This window comes from Triturus cristatus, chromosome 3_2 (genome assembly GCF_964204655.1).
Source record: "Triturus cristatus chromosome 3_2, aTriCri1.1, whole genome shotgun sequence".
In the NCBI taxonomy this organism is placed as follows: Eukaryota; Metazoa; Chordata; class Amphibia; order Caudata; family Salamandridae; genus Triturus; species Triturus cristatus.
The window spans coordinates 654,577,573-654,595,980 of record NC_140584.1 but is presented as its reverse complement, the minus strand read 5'-3'; the positions used below and the strand labels follow the sequence as shown (position 1 = coordinate 654,595,980).

Sequence of the window (18,408 nt, the reverse complement as noted above, 5' to 3'; positions counted from 1 at the left end):
CAGTAGCTACTTTCAGAAGGAGATGTACCGATTGCTTATCAGGGTGACGCCAATGTATTATTTTTAGTGTAATGTCCGTTATCATTTTGTGGGAGCAGTTAATTATGAACCCTAAAAGTCCAGCACTTTCCCCAATATAGTCAAGTCTAGAGTGAGATTAGTAAGTCTGACCACCAGCCCAAAATTCCAACATTTTCCCTAAAGTGGTTACATTTTGGAGTGGGTATAGTAAATTTGACTTCCCCAAAGTCCAAAACTCTCCCCAATGTGGTAAGGTTTGGAGAGTGAATAGGTAACAGTGCATACGCAAATAAGATGTTTGTATTTTGATATTGTCCATGCATTGTGTGTATGTTATTTTTTTATTAAAGTTTTATTCATAGAATAGGTGTACACATATACAAAATTTCTAGGAACAATCAAAGACGCAAAAAAGGAAACAAGAAAACGAAAAAGGAGGGAATAAAATAACAGAAGACTCCAACATAGCAGCCCCACATATACAGTATACAGTTAATTATGAACCCTAAAAGTCCAGCACTTTCCCCAATATAGTAAAGTCTGGAGTGAGATTAGTAAGTCTGACCACCAGCCCAAAATTCCAACATTTTCCCTAAAGTAGTTACATTTTGGAGTGGGTATAGTAAATTTGACTTCCCCAAAGTCCAAAACTCTCCCCAATGTGGTAAGGTTTGGAGAGTGAATAGGTAACAGTGCATACACAAATAAGATGTTTGTATTTTGATATTGTCCATGCATTGTGTGTATGTTATTTTTTTATTAAAGTTTTATTCATAGAATAGGTGTACACATATACAAAATTTCTAGGAACAATCAAAGATGCAAAAAAGGAAACAAGAAAACGAAAAAGGAGGGAATAAAATAACAGAAGACTCCAACATAGCAGCCCCACATATACAGTATACAGTATGACATGATAGATACATTAGCTTTGTGCCCCTTCTATTCCCAACACTCCCCCCACATTAACCCACAGGATAATCTAGCGAGTCGCCCTGGTCCCCATTTATGGACAGCATGTAGGTTACATATGAAGACCAAAAGTCTCTTGACCTCAATGACGAAGGCAGTTCTTCTGTATATGTCTCCAGTTGAGCTTTACAATACGCTAAATCTTGAAGGCAGTCAGCATGTCTTGTTGCCCTCCTCCCTCCCCAGCATATGGACACTCTACGTTTGCCCATCAGTAAAGATACTGCCACCAGTTTATGTGTCACATGTGGAAGAGATTTAATAAAACCCAGCAGGCATACAATGGAAGAGCAGTCTATTCGTATCCCCACCATTTTGAAAATGGTTCGTGTGACCTGTGACCAGTAATGGGCTACTGGGCTACAAACCCACGCCAAATGTAGAAAGTCTGTTTTGATTGCCCCGCATCGTACACATGTCGATTGTGACAGCAGCCCAAATTTATGAAGTTGAAGTGTGGAAAAATATGTCTGTTGCAGATATTTAAAAATAATTATTTAGGATTGCTGTTCGATGTAAGTCTATCCAGAAGCACACCATAGTATTTCTAGTCAGCCGTTGTTAGAGCTGGATCCAGAATTGCGTTCCATCGCTCTCTGGCTGTGTCTGTAAAGTGTGAGAATTCATACCATTTGCTAATGGTTTTTTCTGTCAGTGCACGAAAGTAGGGTCTGCAAGAAATATTGCGCAGCCAGTTCCGGAGGAAACATGGATACAAAGCTTTCATTGTTGTTCTTAGTCTATGGTATACAAAACTGTGCTTTAGAGTACCATTCTGGTTCCCCATGAACTCGGTAAGTGTGAGGAAGGATCCCGAAGGGAAGGCACCTCCCATGTTCTCATTCCTGCCTCCTGTAGTATGGTTAAAGCTTCCTTTTCCCTTGTACCTGATATAGAAGGATGATGAAGTAGTGGTAATTTTGTGGCATATAGTGGAGTCTTATGTGCTCTTGCGGCGAGTAGCTGCCAAGTCCTAGTTGTACTGTTTAATGTACTAGCAGCTTTGAGAATTGATTGCACATGCAGTAGTATCGCAATAAGGGGAATGGGGGTGTTTCCTCATGTGCAATAGCAGTGTGCACTATGTATCATTAGGGGTGATACCAGAGTGAGCATGTGCGCACAAATAATACAAATAAAGATCTGGGGCAGCGAACCTTGTATATAGGGGCCCGTTCATGTCTGCTATCTGATTCGAGGTTGTTTGCCTGCCCAGGCGAGGGTCGTCATGCAAGATTGTAATGTCTTAAAGAACTGTGTGTGAGAAGAAAAGGGATGTTAACAAACAGGTACAGAAACTTAGGCAGGATGACCATTTTCATGATTGCCAGTCTATCAGCTAGAGACAGGTGGAGTCTAATCCATCGAGTTATCTGAGCTCACAATTTCGATACAGCAGTATCATAGTTTTGACGTATTACTACTTCTGGGTCACGGTGTATCCATAGTCCCAGGTATTTAAGGTACTCTGTGCACCCCTCTAGTGGGTACTCTAACACGTGGAGTACAGTGGCAGGGGTTAATGGAAAGACCACTTTCTTGTTGCATTTAATGCTCAGTCCAGAATACCATTCATGTTTGACGTACTTCCTCACCCCAGGTTCTCTGAAATACACTAACATATCGTCAGCATAGAGTGATATGGCTAGGGGCCGCTGACGAAAGCGCAGAGCTGCAGATGCGTGTTTTTGTCGAATAATGCAAGCGAGGGGCTCCTGTGCAAGAGCGAATAAGATCGGGGAGAGCGGGCAGCCCTGTTGCGCTCCCCTATAGATTCGTACAGGGTTAGATATTGCACAGTTAACTCTGACGCGGGCAACTGGGTCCATGTATAACAACAGGACCCGACATAAAAAGGCTAATGGTATCCCCATGCGAGTCAGTAAAGTGATCATATAAGACCATTGTATAGGGTCAAATGCCTTAGCATCATCTAGAAAGATTGCCGCTGCAGGCAGTGAGGGATTCAGCTGACATTATTTGTGGTGGACCTATAAGGGATAAAACCTGCCTGATCCTGCAGTACTAGGGCTTGCAGTGACGGTTGTAGCTGGGATGCAATAATTATCACAAGAATTTTAACATCTGTATTAATTAGTGATAGCGGGCGAAATGAATCTACGTGTTTGATGATTTTTACGGGTTTCAACAGTGTGATTAGTAGTGCCTCCCAGAGAGTGGAAGGAAGGGATTATTTATCATACGCCTCTTGGTACATTGCCAGTAAATGAGGTATTATTAAATCTGAAAAAGTTTTATAAAACTCACCCAGAATTCCGTCACGCCTAGGGGACTTCCAATTAGGTAAGGAGCGGAAGCGTCACCAAACTCCTACCCCATTATCAGTTGGACCAGAAACTCCCTTTGCCCGGCTGAGAGTCACGCCAATGCAATATCATTTAAATATATGTCTCTGTCGCGCAGCGACGCTGGATTGTGCCTGCTATAAAGTTTTGTGTAAAAATCAACAGAGCATTATAGTATTGCTTGGGAATCATGGTGTTGTGTTCCATTTGGCAAGGTAATAGTATATGTGGAATGTCTTGAGGTCCTCTAATTTCGGTTGCTAGGCTATGCCCAGGTCGCACTCCCTCCCCATATGCTGCGCCACCCATCGTTTTGATAGGTAGCTGATCTCTTGATTCGCCAACTCGGTATATTCATTCAGGTGTGTCCTAATGTCTGCCAGCATCTGAGATGCTGGGTTGGTTTCATATGTCCTCTTGAGTGTTTGCAGGTTTTTTTTGAGCTGGGATAGGCAGGATCGCAAAGTTTGTAACACCCCGGCTCAAATCCCTTTACACGTCTGACGAATCGTGGACCTAAAAGCTTCCCATAGTACACCTGCTGTGTCCAACGAACCTTTATTATCATTAAATTATTGAACAATGGCTGTCTTTACTCTACCCCGGAAAACCGAGTCCGTCAAGGCCGAAGCCTGAAGTCTCCATTGAAAGGGGTGGGGGGCCTCATTTGGCAGCACAAAAGCTAGCAACACTAGGGAATGATCCGAGAGCATTCGGGGTAGGTGTCTCACAGCCTGAGTCCAGTTATTAACATCGCATGTCATGAGCCAGTAGTCTAATCGTGAGCACATATTATGTACCGTTAAAATAAACGTGCCCTCTTGCTTCCCTGCGTTCCGAATCTGCCATATATCATTTAGCTCCCAGTCGTCCAACCCCTCCCTGAGCACCCTGTTCGCCTGTTTAGTCTGTCCAAGTGGGGTCCAGGTCCAGTGGCAGTTTAAGTGGAGGGTTGTAATTTGTATATCCGGCCATAAAGAGTTGTGTAAAAGTCTGGATCGTCCGTATTAAGGCCATGTACATTTATTAGGGTCAGCGTTGTGCCCCGACATTTCCCTTGCCATATAATATATCGTCCCTGGTCATCTGTTTCAGAGTGCAACGTGGTGAAGGGGATGCTTTATGTACTAGGATAAGGACCCCTCTAGTGTAGGAGGAGTAGGAGGAAGCCATTTTCATGTGTGCCTATCGTGCCCCCAGATTACTCGCAGCCTGTGCAGTGAGGTGTGAGTCTTGTATAAATGTAATGTGCACTTGGTGACTGCCTTTCTTTGGGTTATTCAACCCTCACGCGTTCCACATGAGCAGGTTGAGAGAGCCATTCTTAGTATTGATTTTATAGTGCTGTGATGGAAGTCGCAGGGCAGGGGCATATCCACGCGGATATTTAGCGGGAAACATGCCGTCGGAGTCTCTGTAACAGGCCAACAATAACGTACCCCTCCCCCACCCACTTTGGCGGTATAAACATGCCAAAGCCATACCCAATTTAACAAACATCTAAAGAAAAACTGTACAAAACATCATTGTCCGAAAGGGCCAATACTAAAAAATTAGCACATTTGGTCCTAGTGGGGAATACCCTTGTTGGAGGCGCAAGCAGCCAGCTACCCTCCAGTATATTGAGGCCGTGCAGTGCTTCAGATTAAGGGGACTATCCCTCCGTCACCTATGCTCAAGGAGTGCCCTTGTGAGAATTTCCCCCTGACCATTTCACAAGATTAAACCCGGCAGCTTTAATCAATTGTTACCCTTATTCATTAGTGTTAGCGTCTCTTAAGAGAACTTATCTGTGAAGGCAGTCTGGTTGTGTTAGTCAGGTTCATTATTTCCAGGTAGCCGCGGTGTCTATTTTGTTAGGCGGGGAGGCACTACAAGAGCGCCCGCCGTCGTTATGAAGTCCATTGCTGCTTTGGGGGAGGTAAGTATGGTGTGGCAGCCGTTGTATTCTACTCTCAGACGGACCCGATACAGCATGGCGTATTTGAGGCCCAGGGATTGTAGCTTCTTTTTCACTGAGCCGAACTCCCGTCGTAATGCCTGCACTGCGACAGTAAAATCGGGGTAAAAAGATATCTAATTTCCATCGAATTGGGTGGTGCCCTTTTCACACGAGAGGCTTAGTACAGTGTCCCGGTCTCTATAATTCAAGATCTTAGCAATAAATGGTCTTGGGGGAGTTCCGGGGGGTGATTTTGCCTGCAATGATCTGTGGGCCCTTTCGACTATGAACACAGCTGATAGCTCTTCGCTTCCAATTACTCCTCACAGCATTTCTTCCACGTAATTTTCCAGGCGACCCATGTTTGTGGACTCCGGGACGCCCATTATGCGCAGGTTATTGCAGCGTGATCTCGCCTCCAGGTCCTCATTTTTTTTTTTTTTTTTTTTTTTTTTGAAACCGTTTATTGCATCCATAAAAAGGTTACAGGTATGGGCCTACAACCGCACGGCCGGCCGCTAAAGCATCACAAATATAGTACATACAGACAGTAAAGGTCTCTCAGCGGTGTACAGTAGAAACACAGGTGTAATCAACGGTGCAGGCCTCACGGCGTCCTGCCACAGAGTACGGTTTCATTTTAAGGACTAACAACATCAACAAAAAACCACAACCGCAAGGCAACCCGAGATTCAAGATGACAACACTTGCTCCATAGTGGGGGATCCAGACTGGCAGGAAAGATCTGAAGAGGGGGATGGGAGGAGATCAAGGACTGGGGGGCCGCGTGCCCGCGGCCGAGCAAGAGGGTCCAGCTAGGGAGACGGAGCAGGCGAGGCAGCCGGCAGCTGTGGTGGCTCACAAATGCCCCCACGGTAGGCGTTCCAGGGGCCCCAGATTTTCACCCACGCCCCAGGCTTACCCCTCGCCACATACACCACCCTTTCACGGAACATACACCAATCCATGTGCTCTTTCCAGGCCGACACCGCAGGGGGCTTCTGGGATCCCCACAATTGAGCAATATCACGTTTCGCTATCATGTATCCCAGAGTCACCCACCGCGTCTGCGGAACCGAGTAGTCATTCGGTTCCCATACATTCAACAAGCACCTCCTCGCTTCGGGCAGCAGCGCTACACGCGTGACCACACGCAGGACCTCATGCACACCACGCCAGAATCGCTCCACCTTCGGGCACTCCCACAGTATATGCATAAAAGTCGCCAACGCACCACAGCCACGCTTACACAGTCCGTCCATGGCAAAACCCATACGTAGAAGCCTCGGCCCCGTCACGTAGACCCGGTGAAGAATCTTGAGCTGGACGAAACGAAGGCGAGCCGGGATGGCCACCTCTTTCGGAGAGGCCACCGCGGACATCCAATCCTCGTCGTCCAGCTCCAGCCCGTCGGCCACCCAAGCCTCGCGTAGACTAGTTAACAGGCACGATCTATCATTAATCAGCTTCTTGTATATGAGGGAGATCGTGCTGTCCGGGACATGGCCATCCAGCACTCTGTCCTCCAGGGGGGAAGACTCCGGAATGGATGCAACATCCGGGAAGACGGAGCCCAGCGCATGGCGGACCTGCAGGTACCGAAAGTACTCACTGCCCTGCAGCTGGAACTCCGCCTGCAGCGTCTCAAAAGTTTTGAATCCCCCCCTCGTCCAGAGATCCCCCACTGTGCTGATTCCGATCGTGTCCCACTTCTCGAAGCCCTTCGATGTCCACAGGGAGCCCAGTCTCTCAGAGGCATACAGTGGAGACGCCCGGGTCAAACGGTCCTTCCACCCCATAGCTGCATTAGCCGCGTGCCAAACCCGCACCATTACACGCGTCGGTCCCGTCAGACGGGAGTCAGGCGCGCCAGAGTACAGCGCTCGATTGTAATCGCCACCGGGCAGGAGCATCTTGTCCATCTCGAATGCCGGGTTCAGGGCGGGCCCGTAAAGGCCATGATTAATTGCAGCTAGCTGGGAGGCCCAGTAATACCGTTTAATGTCCGGGAGGGCGACCCCTCCATCGTACCACGGGAGCGTCAGTTTAGCCAGAGCAATACGCGGCCTCCCGTCCCAGAACAGGCGCCGCTGAAGGCCCTCCACCTCACGAAAGTAGCGTGCCGGGACCATATCCATAGTGTTCTGGAGGGCGTAGAGGAAGCGCGGCAAGGACATCATTTTAAACAAGGCCGCTCGACCGAGCGGCGAGAGCGGGAGACGCCGCCAGCGCACCACATCCTCCTTCAAACGCTGGAGAGGGGGCAGCAGATTCCGCTCATAGCGGGCCTCCGGGTCAAGAGTGATATATATACCCAAGTACCGGAAACCCTGGGAGGCAATCTGGATCGGGCAGTCCCGCGGCAGGACCGGAGCCTCCCCGGAAAGCACGTAGACGCAGGATTTCGCCCAGTTAATGACTAGGCCTGAGTTGCGACCGAAGGAGCGCAAAACATCAACTAGGACGATCAGGGACTTGCGCGGGGAGGCGAGATACAAAAGGATATCGTCCGCGTAGAGGGACACGCGGTCCTCGTGCTCGGGGGTCCAGCGGAGACCACGGATGGAAGGGTGCCACCGCAGCCACTCCGCCAGGGGCTCCAGGGCCAGGGCGAACAGAAGAGGCGACAGGGGACAACCCTGTCGCGTGCCCCGCCCCAGCGCGAACGGGGTCGACACACGCCCGTTCACCACCACCTGCGCCATCGGGCCCGAATACAGTAATTTGACCCAGCTGATGAAACCCGGGCCGAACCCAAACTTCGCGAGCATCGCCCAGAGATATGGCCATTCGAGCGTATCAAACGCCATGGTGGCGTCCAAGGACGCCAAGATGGCTGGCTCCCGCACAAATGGGACACGCGCAAGCACGCCGTGCAAGCGCCGTAGATTAAGAGCCGTGTTGCGGTGTGGGATAAAGCCCGATTGGTCTTGATGGACCAAATCGCCCACCACGCCAACCAACCGGTTAGCCAACACCTTGGCGAGGATTTTGGGCTCCGCGTTCAAAAGCGAAATCGGCCGATAGGATGTGACCCGTTCACGGGGCTTCCCCTCCTTGTGGATTACCACAATTGTGGCCAGACGCTGGTCCGGCGGGAGGGAGCCCTGCGAGTGGGCCGCGAGGAACATCGCACGCAGGTGGGGTGCCAGCACATCCGGGCGTAACTTATATAGCTCAATGGGAATGCCATTGGGGCCCATGGCCTTGCCGGATGAAATCGAGCGAATAGCCGAGGCAATTTCGTCCGAGGTGGGAGGGACGTCCAGCGAATCTCTGTCTTCCGCCGTAAGGGAGGGGAGTGCAATATCCCGAAGCAGGGCACGGGAGTCCGCCTCCGAACAGGGAGAAGCAGGGGAGTAGACTCCGCGGAAATAATCCGCGAAACAGGAGACAATGGCTTCCGGCTCCGTGGCACACGCACCATCCACACTCTCAATCAAAGGCACCACTCGGCTCGCTCTCTCTCTCTTATCCAACCACGCAATCAATTTACCGGCCTTATCACCCACATCATACAAGCGCCCCTGCTGCTCTCTACCAAGGCCCCTGGCCGCCTCCGTGACGAGGGCCCGGTAGGCCGCCTGCTTTAACTGCAGAACATGTAACTTGGCGTCTGTTACCCCGTTCCCCAGGTCACCCTCCAATTCCGCAATCTCGGCCTCCACCCGGGTCACCTCCTCCCGCTCACGCCGCCGGGCACTGGCAATAAAGGAGAGGGCCTCCCCTCTAAGAACCACTTTGAAAGCCTCCCATAGGGAGATGGCAGATGGGACCGACCCCACATTCTCCTCAAAATAGCGCTGCAAGGATGTGATCAAGTCGGCACGAATGGTGGGGTCGCGCAGATACCAGGCGTTAATCGGGGCCACCCTGCCATCCCCCCTCGGGAAGACATCGAAATGCAACAACAATGGGGAGTGGTCTGAAATACCCCGTGCCAGATGGCGCACCTCTCCCACCCTCCCCGCATGGGCCGCTGGGACAAGGATGTAATCAAGCCGCGAAAGACTACCATGGGCCCCCGAGTGGAAGGTGTATTGTTGCAATACGGGATGCTTTAGGCGCCAACAATCCACCAGGCCCAGTGTGTCTAAAAGGCCAGGCAGCCACGCCTGTGCCCGGGGGAGGTCCCTAGGGGGATGGCGATCCATAGATCCAGAAACAACCGCATTAAAGTCCCCTCCAACCACCAATAGGCCACTCGGAAGTTCCAGAAGGAGGCGCCCCAGGTCCGCAAATGTAGTGGCCTGTAGCCCAGGCGGGACGTACACCGACACAAAACTGAACACTCTACCCTCCATACGTCCCGCCAGAGCAGTGTAACGTCCCCTCTCATCGTGGTGCACCTCATCAATCTCCAACGGGAGCGAGTTCCTAACCATAATACCCACCCCCCGCGAGCCTGAGGTGAAGCCAGAGTGGGCCGCCAAACGATATCCCCTCCGATTCATTGCATGAAAGGTGTTACCTATAAGGTGCGTCTCTTGCAGAAAGACAACATCTGGGGAAATACGTTTTAAATACTGCAGGACCACACCACGCTTAATCCTATCCCCCAGGCCGTTAACATTCCATGACAACACAGTCAAGTCCCTACCCCCCATCATACGTCGAAACAATCGGTCGTCCCCCACCGAGCAGTCTAAAGACAACAAAACAGTTGCAGGATTGCCTTGCGGTACGAACAAACAACACACCCCCCCCACCCCCCGGTCCCAACAAAACTCCCCCCTCCCTGCACCCCTGCATGAGCCCAGACAGCCCCCCCAAAGTGCAGTGTGCCTGTCGCCCCATAGCTAAATACTAACTAGTCCCCCAGAGGAGGAGGGAAGCCCCCAGCAGACCCCACATGACCTCCATGGGAGGGGAACCTACAGAAGCAGTATGTGGTGAAGGAACAATGTCCCGAGTAAGGCAATACAGTCACCCCTCAATTCTGATCCAGCGGGCCCTCCTCGCCAGCTGCGCTCCCCCCACCCCCCCGGCCCCGATCCCCAGGCAAGGTGTCCAACCAGTCTCCAGCCGCCTCGGGCCGGTCGAAGAAGTGCGTGCGACCATCCACCTCCACCCGCAGCTTAGCCGGGAAGAGCATTGAGTACTTAAGATTTAGGTCCCTTAAACGACGTTTGATGCCAATAAAGCTCTGCCGCTGCTTCTGGACTGCCGGGGTAAAGTCTGGGTAGAAGTTTACGTCCATGTTGTCCAACCTGACCGGTCCCTGTTGCCTGGAGGTCTGGAGGATGGCATCTCGGTCCCGAAAATTAAAGATTCGGGCAATAAGGGGCCGCGGCGGGGCACCGGTCTTAGGGCGGCCCCCGGGGACCCGGTGGGCACGTTCCACCGCAAAAAACTTACTCAGCCCCCGGGGCTGGAGATGGGTCAGGATCAAGTCTTCCACGAAGAGATCCGCCGCCTCCGCCTCACGTCCCTCCGGCACACCAATAATGCGGATATTATTCCTCCGGGCGCGACCCTCGGAATCCTCCAGTCGCCGGTCCATCAGGGCGCTCGCCTGGCCGAGCCGGCGCACCTCCTTCTGGAGGGCCACCACGTCAGTCGTGAGGCTCGTTGTGGTGTGGGTCAGGGAATCGACTCGGTCGTTCGTCTTTGACAAGTCCGCCCTCACAAGGCCCACATCCACCAGGACCGAGTCAATTTTTTGCGACAAGGTATCAAAACGCTGGTCCACTGAGGCCTTCAGTTCAGCGATGGCGCCCATGACGTCCCGGAGGGTTAGATCCACTGGATGGGCAGGTGTCTCCGTCGGTCCCACCGGGGATGACCGCGTTGTCTCCGGAGAACCCTTTTGGAGCGTGTAGCGGTCCATACTATTGGCCTGGTGCGCCGTGCCACGGCGGGTCGTCTTCACCTTCGCCCGGTCGCCATCTTGTTTGGTGGCCATGCTGGCCCTTCCACCGTCGTGCCAAGATCTCCAAACGGGCCGTCACACCAGATCACGGGTGTCAAGGGGGCGACCACAGAGCCGCGGGTCGACCCACCGCCGGCGGGCCAGCTGGGCACCTGGACAAGGCCACCCCACCGCACCCCGCTCCGCAGCCCGACCTCGCCAGAGAGCAAGGAGGGCGCAAAAGCGAAAGTGAAAGTGCGGGGTGCGCGAGTCGCCCAGCCCCGCTCGCCGCTGTTATTCACCTTGTCCCCGGATCACGCCACTACTCCAATCCGGGGGGCCGGCGAGGAGAAGGCCGCAACCTTCAGTCGATGTTCCCACCGGTGTTCGGGGTCCGATTCGAGCCCAAAAAACGGGTAGTGCCCCAGCTCGGGTTCCCCGACACAGTCCCCTTAACAAGGACAGGATATTTCCAGGATTTATTCAGGAGGTCGCGGAGGTCCTCGGGAGCCTCGCACCTACGCGGCCATCTTGGTTGCGCGCTAGGCTCCTCCTCCAGGTCCTCATTTTTGGCTTGGATGACGGCCAGGATTTTGTCCGTGTTTAGCTGCTTACGGGTTAGTCCTTGTAGGTCATCTTTGGCACCCGAGATGAGTTGTTCTGCCATAGTGAGCCGGGCAGCCTGTTTGCCTAACTTGGAGGCCATAGTGTCCATGCCGATGTTTAATACATTTATCTTTCCGTCTATTGATTGCAAACTCTGTTGCATGGCTTGAAGTGTGGACTCCAGGGATCCCCCTGCCGGAGGTGGTGGGTCATGCTCAGAGTCTGAATGCGCATGTTGAGTTAACCTGGGTGTTTTCTTCACCTCAAAGGTAAGACAGGACTGCTGTCCATCAGTTTTCCACATTATATATACTTTATGGACTTTGGGCCTGTTTCACAGAACTAACTTAAGACAAAATCCTAAACTTACTAACATTTTGGTATTCACAGAAGGCACTTACTCATTTTGGTATTCACAGAAGGCACTTACTCATTTCGGTATTGACAGAAGTTAGGAGTCCTAACTTTAGGACTCCTAAATGCCTTCTGTGAATACCGAAAGTCTTAAAGTTAGGATTTTTCTCAGTTTAGCAGTAGTAACGTTAGGAGTCCTAACTTTACTACTCCTAAACTGAGAAAAATCCTAACTTTAAGACTTTCGGTATTCACTGAAGGCATTTAAGAGTCCTAAAGTTAGGAGTCCTAACTTCTGTGAATACCGAAATGAGTAAGTGCCTTCTGTGAATACCAAAATGGTAGTAAGTTTAGGATTTTGTCTTAAGTTAGTTCTGTGAATCAGGCCCTTTCTTCCTGGAACTATTGGTTCGTCTCCATTCTCCTTCCGGGGAGGGGGGAAGACCTCCAGGTCCCTCCCTCGTGGCTTCTTGCCTGAGCCTGCCAAGCTCCAGTGCCATGGTGGGGTAAGGATCGTCATTTGTACATCCAACGGGAGGGGGGAATACAGTGAGAACCGTAGAAGTGCCGGGGCCCACACATGGAGTACACCGTGCATGCAGCCCACACCCTCCTCATCTTCTTATGACGCTGCAATGGTCTGCAGCCACACAAGACTACTTTGGTCTCCTCGTATTAACAATGACCCCAGTTCACTAGGTTCATCTAAAGAGGCCTCTAGCACCACCTAGGCCGCGTCCGCTCACCAGCTCATGAATTACCCTCTGTCTGCCCTCAGCATCTGTATCCAGCACACCTCTGTCTTGGGGAGACCGCAGCTCTGGCATGTCTGGCCAACCCTCCCAGCTGACAAGGAGAGCGCCAAAGCAGTATGCGCACCTCGGCAAGCAAGTAGTGTGCCACATGTTTGGGGCGCCTTGCACGCAAACCCACTCGTATCACTCCTCCCCGAGCCCGGTCGATTAGCTTACTCTGCTTCTTCCTCATGGGCCGCAGAAAACAGACAACTCCCCCTCGGGGTGTCTGCGTGAAGTAGGCCCTGTGCTGAGTGAGAGGGGCCGGGTCCTCGTGCGTTTCCTTAGTGCCTTTTGGATGACACCTACGCATATTTTCAAGTCCCGGACCTGGCTCGTGCCTGCCTCACCATCACTGCTTCGCTGCGGGGGCCCGCCTCTGCGATGTTGTGCGGTCCTTTCTGCCCAGTCTCCACACAGGGGTATGGGGCTTGATGTTCCCGGCTCGATCAGTGGGTAGCCCTTTCTGCCGCTGCGCCCTCAGCGACGCTTGCTTCGCCCAGGTAGGTGCCTTTAATCCAGCTCGCTTTCTTTGAGGTGCAGCGCGGCCGCTTGTTGCCCAGCACCCTCGAACCTGACCTCGGATGGGTCCGATAATGCGAACTCTCCAATCTAGCTGGTGTGTCGGAGCAGTTGGTGCTCCCGGATAGCCATCAGATCTTCTTCTGCTGGACGCCAGGGCTGCAGTGCCCGTACTTCGGCTTTTTTCCCCCAGTGCACTACGAATCTCTGTCACTTCTTTGTTCTGTTGTTGTAGCACGGGGAGAAACAGTCCACTTCCGGCTCTTTTCCAGCCGCGGCCAACCGCCGCCATGCTAGATGAAGGGATCAGGCCCCTGCCATGCCTCTTTCTGTCATTTAAACAGGTGTGCCACGGCTCAGTTTACACCATAGCTCGGGGTAGATGTAGTGACACGTCTGCCTCTCAATTAGGATCTGCGATGGCTTATTTTTAGCCCGGATAGTGAGAGGATTAGTGAAACACCCAGTAGAGTTGCTCTAATGTGCTGCCATCTTGACGTGGGCTCTCTAGCCCCCCCCATTCAATGTGTATATTGACTAAATTGTGGAGGTCATGACTCAAAAGTGCCATCTATCATCCATGTTTTACTTTGCGTTAAGGTTAGTAAATTGTTATTGGTAGCACAAATAACAATACTTATCATTTATTGAGGTTGTCTTATAATTAAAAGATGTATTTTTTATATGTGGTTAGTAAGTATTGGGTTATGTCTATTTCTTCATATTTTGTATGTGCCACTGGTGTTTCTCTGTCTGTTGTAAGTGTTCTGGTGATTTTTGTTTTAAAGGTTGAGTTGTCAGACCCTCCAGCTTTTTGCAATTAGCATTTTGCAAAATTAACAAGAAATTTGCTGTGAAATCTTATTGACGTGATTTTTCCAACATTTGCCACTATAAAAGCAGAGAGAGACATTGCAATCTGTTAAACCAGTGGCAAAGGTCTAGGAAATGTGTTATAAAACTGTCAGTACATTATCTGTTTTGTCTAATCTTATGATTCATGTTAAAAAAACGACTTGAAAGAAATCATGAAACTTCACTTGTTGCTGAAATGAATGGAATGACAACTGCAATAGTTTGTATTTTTGTATATTGTCAATTACGTAATGCAAACATTTTAATGTGTATGCTCTATCCTATGTATAACAAATATAAACATAGTGTTTATCATAAACCCATACTTGTTAAAACAACGTTCTCGTATGTGCTGTGTAATTTGTATACTGTTGGCGTCACATTTACAAAGAAATGTCCGCAACACGGCGCAGCAATAGGAATTGCTGTGCTGCATTGTATGAGAGGGAGAGAACAGAAGAGCGCTATGTCTAAAAAGATATAGCACTATTTTTCTCTCTCCCTGTGCAGGTGCACTGCAGGCAGCCTTGGGCTAATTCACACACCCTTCCATCATAGTGCAAGGGTGTGAGTGATATCAAGCATAGGTTTTGTATTGGAATGGGACCCTTCCAGTACAAAATACTGTGCTTTGATATATTTAACACTGTTATAACTTTGTATGTATGCTGTTCAGTACAGCATACATGCAAATTGAGAAAAGGTTTGATAAAATGAAGCTTTGCTCTAATATTATGCTTGCCTCAAGGAGGTGTATATTTTTGTTGAAAATATCTTGCCAGTGTTAAAAGTTAGGATTCTCGTCAAAAACTCATAGATAGTTGAATGGGAATGCCCACATACCACTCATTGTATGCCCCATTGATGTAATGTAGCACTAAGTAGTGCAAAGCAATAATTTATGTTACTTTGAATCCACTTCCAGCAACGTTGTTTGCTGGAAGGTTAATTCAAAGGTCAACACTTGGTGCCTGGCTTGCATCAAAAAAGGGACACAAAGCTGGGAGGGGCGTGGCTAACTGCCGAAGATAGCGGATGCGATCTGAAGCCTCTCCGTGCCCCAGCCCTCAGTTAACCTAGCCATCCTACCTGACACGCTGTCGAAGAGAACACTGAAAAGTGTGGCTGGCTCTTCCTAGTTTCCGGGGATTGCTGGGATGTCTTGTGTGGCACTGGAGACGCCTGAACGACGGTGAGCCGTGAAGTGTGGCCTGTTGGGGGGTGGCGCACGTGGCCCTGGTTGCTCCAGGCGCAAGAACGCTCTGCAGGAGTGACCGGTGCTATGTGTGTGGGTGCCGCAAGTGAGACCTGGAGAGGTGGCACCCCAACCCAGTCGATCCCGTGTCGGAGCAGAGGCAGATCCTGGTGCCCTGCGGCAGGCGGCCTTGCTCCCGGGGCGGGAGCGACTCCCGGGAGGGGTCCGAGTCACCTAGCAACAGTGGCAACCGATGTGATAAGGAGAGCCGGCAGTGCAGGTGGATGGGCTGTGAGCAGGCACCCCACAGGGGTGGGCCGGGGTTGGTTTGGGCCCAGGCCCCCCTTGAAGGCAGCTGCAGGTGTGTTGCTGTGCCGGTTTGGTTGTCCTGTTGGTTGCACTTCGTGGCCTGAGCCCAGACCCAAAGGTGAACGCTGCTGTGGACACACAAGGGAGGCGACACAAGGGACAGCTCGGGCCTAGGCAGCCTCCCTCCATTTCTTGTTCCACTAGGCCTGGGGAGCTCTTTGCCCCGCGCGCTGCGGCCTGCTGTGACCTAGAGCACAGGAGGTACTTTGCAGGGGAATGGTTGGCGGTGGGCCGATGGTTGTGTTCTATTTTACCCCCGCATATTAATAATTGACGACCCAGGCCACTGAAACAACAAAAGCCATGCTGGGGGCCATTGGGCATATCTAAGCTGGACAGAATTGGGCATTCAACTGGGTAGAGGGTGGGTGCCCATGTGGCCCCCCTAGCAGCACCTACCCAGCTTTACTCCCGGCCACCTTCACAGTGGGAGCACCATCTTGGACCATAGTCTTAGGCCTCCGAACGCGGGCCTCTTATCTGCATCTGCCAGCCCTCTATCAACCTTTTTGTCAGTGCGGGCAACATTGGAGCTGCCAGGGGGGGTCCATATATGGGAGCACCATTGCAACTGGCCTGCTTCGGCAGGCCAGAGTCTGGGAACCAGTGAGGGGCGGGGGTTGTGGCACCTGGCCGCCGGTTCTGTGGTAAATAAAATATCACGCTGTCATAATTTTTCAGATATCAATAAGATCATGCATAAAGCAAGAGGCTGAGTCTGTGGTATCAGATTCATAAAGGGCTTTATTCCAATAACTCGAGTCAAAGGGAGAATATCTCCATCACCAAAAAGGATCTGGACGGGGCTGAAAAGTATTCTCAATATTCTCAAAACATTATTCACAGAGTACAGTATATATACATTTCTCAATTGTACGTAAGCAAGAGAGCAAGAGAGAATGAGATAAGAGCATGTGGGCGTGTAAGTAGGCGTGAAGGTGGGCGTCCATGTGGGCGTCCACTTGATGATAAGGGGTAAATTGTCATGTGTGGGTGGATACCTGGAGATGATTTCGCAATGTCAGCAGAAATACTTGGCAGAGATGCGCGCTCAGCAGCATGACGTGTAATTGACGTGCAACTAGGGGGTGAAGGGGACTTGACATTTAGCTCTACATGTGGAGACAAAAGTCTGGGGTTATGTCAACCTAATCCCAAATCATATCTAATATCCTATGTTTAAAGAACTATGTTATCCACAAGGGAAGGGCTCTCGGACAGAATCTATTCTATACTGACTGTGTGTGTGTGTACAAGCGTCTAAGTGTCTACACTGAATGCGAGGGGATGGGAATATTCCATGATGACAGGGCTATGAATTACTTGCATGAGGGCAGAGAAACCGGGCCTTTTGCTTGGTAACTGGAGGAATGTTTACTTAAGCTACTAGGCAGGAATGCATCGGCTGAGGGGGAAGCAGATAATTCGAAGGTGAAATACAGCTCTTGGCAGAGAATAGGCTGATGTCAGGCTTCGTGGGCCGCACAGAGAATGAGACAAAGTTCATGGTCACAGATGCAGGCTCAAGCTGAAGCTGTCAGAGGCAGAGAGCAGGGAAAGGCTTTGAGGACAGAATCGGGCCTACTTGCCTGAACTGTAAAAATGGAGTAACTTAGCCATATAAAGTCGGTGGCCTTTCATACTTAGGAATCGAATATCCAGCCCATTCATGGCGGATCTGACAGAGGACATGTTAACGGTGGACGCACATGTGTTTGCGTCTTCGAAACTGGAACTGAAGGGAACATACATGTATTTGTAACATGCACATAGATCCGTTGGGGTCCAAGATAGGGGACATAACTGATCAGGGAAATCCACATTTCCACATTCCCTCCTTGTCCCCTACTTGCCCGTCAAGAAACATCAATCTTCATTAATCCATCGATTTGCTCATGGAGCATCATTTCTTCTTCTTTCTTCTTCCGGGATCTTGAGCGAAAACCTTGATGTGGAATACACGATGTGGCACACAGACCACAAATCGCTGGTCCACATTGCAGGCATAGACAGCAACTGAATAGTATGAGAAGGCCAATACCTAGGAAGGATAGGACCCTCCATCCAAAGGTGGATAATACACTCCAAAACCAACCGGACCAAGTCCAGGTGCCTGGATTCTGGTGTATCTGGCTTACAATCTTATGAAGGCGAGTTATGGCTTTATATACAGATGGCGAATTTTCTGGTATGAAAAATGCAATAGCTTGATCCGATGACCCTACAAGCTCCGCCCCTATCGGCCAGGATAACGTCAAGGACAAGACTATTTTGAAGCACAACAATCCGCATAGCAGACTGCTCTTCTGTTAAATTGCCTAAGGCGGAAATAGTTTTGTTCACTACTGCTTCAAGGGTTCTGGTTAATCTACGTATCAGCTTACTATTGGTAACTGTACCTATATAGGGAAAGAAACCTTTATTGAAATCTGTGTATTTTTTCCCATGCTGTTTCAGTGTAATTGACAATTGGGAGATCTCTCTGCTGTATATTGTGTACTAAATGAGTATTTCTATGAGAATCAGGAGGAGTTAGGAAAACAGGTGGTAGGAGGAATGCTATGTAACAGGTACCATCCCAATCTAGAGGTAAGCGTATATATGCGGTCTGGCCACATATA

The 18,408-nt window shown here is 50.5% G+C and overlaps 1 protein-coding gene across 1 annotated transcript in view; it reads left to right on the top strand.

The window, feature by feature from the left end:
- UNC80 (unc-80 subunit of NALCN channel complex) overlaps window positions 1–18,408 on the top strand; it is a 3,271,126-nt gene that overhangs the window by 877,061 nt on the left and 2,375,657 nt on the right. The gene's annotated exons all lie outside the window — the stretch shown is intronic.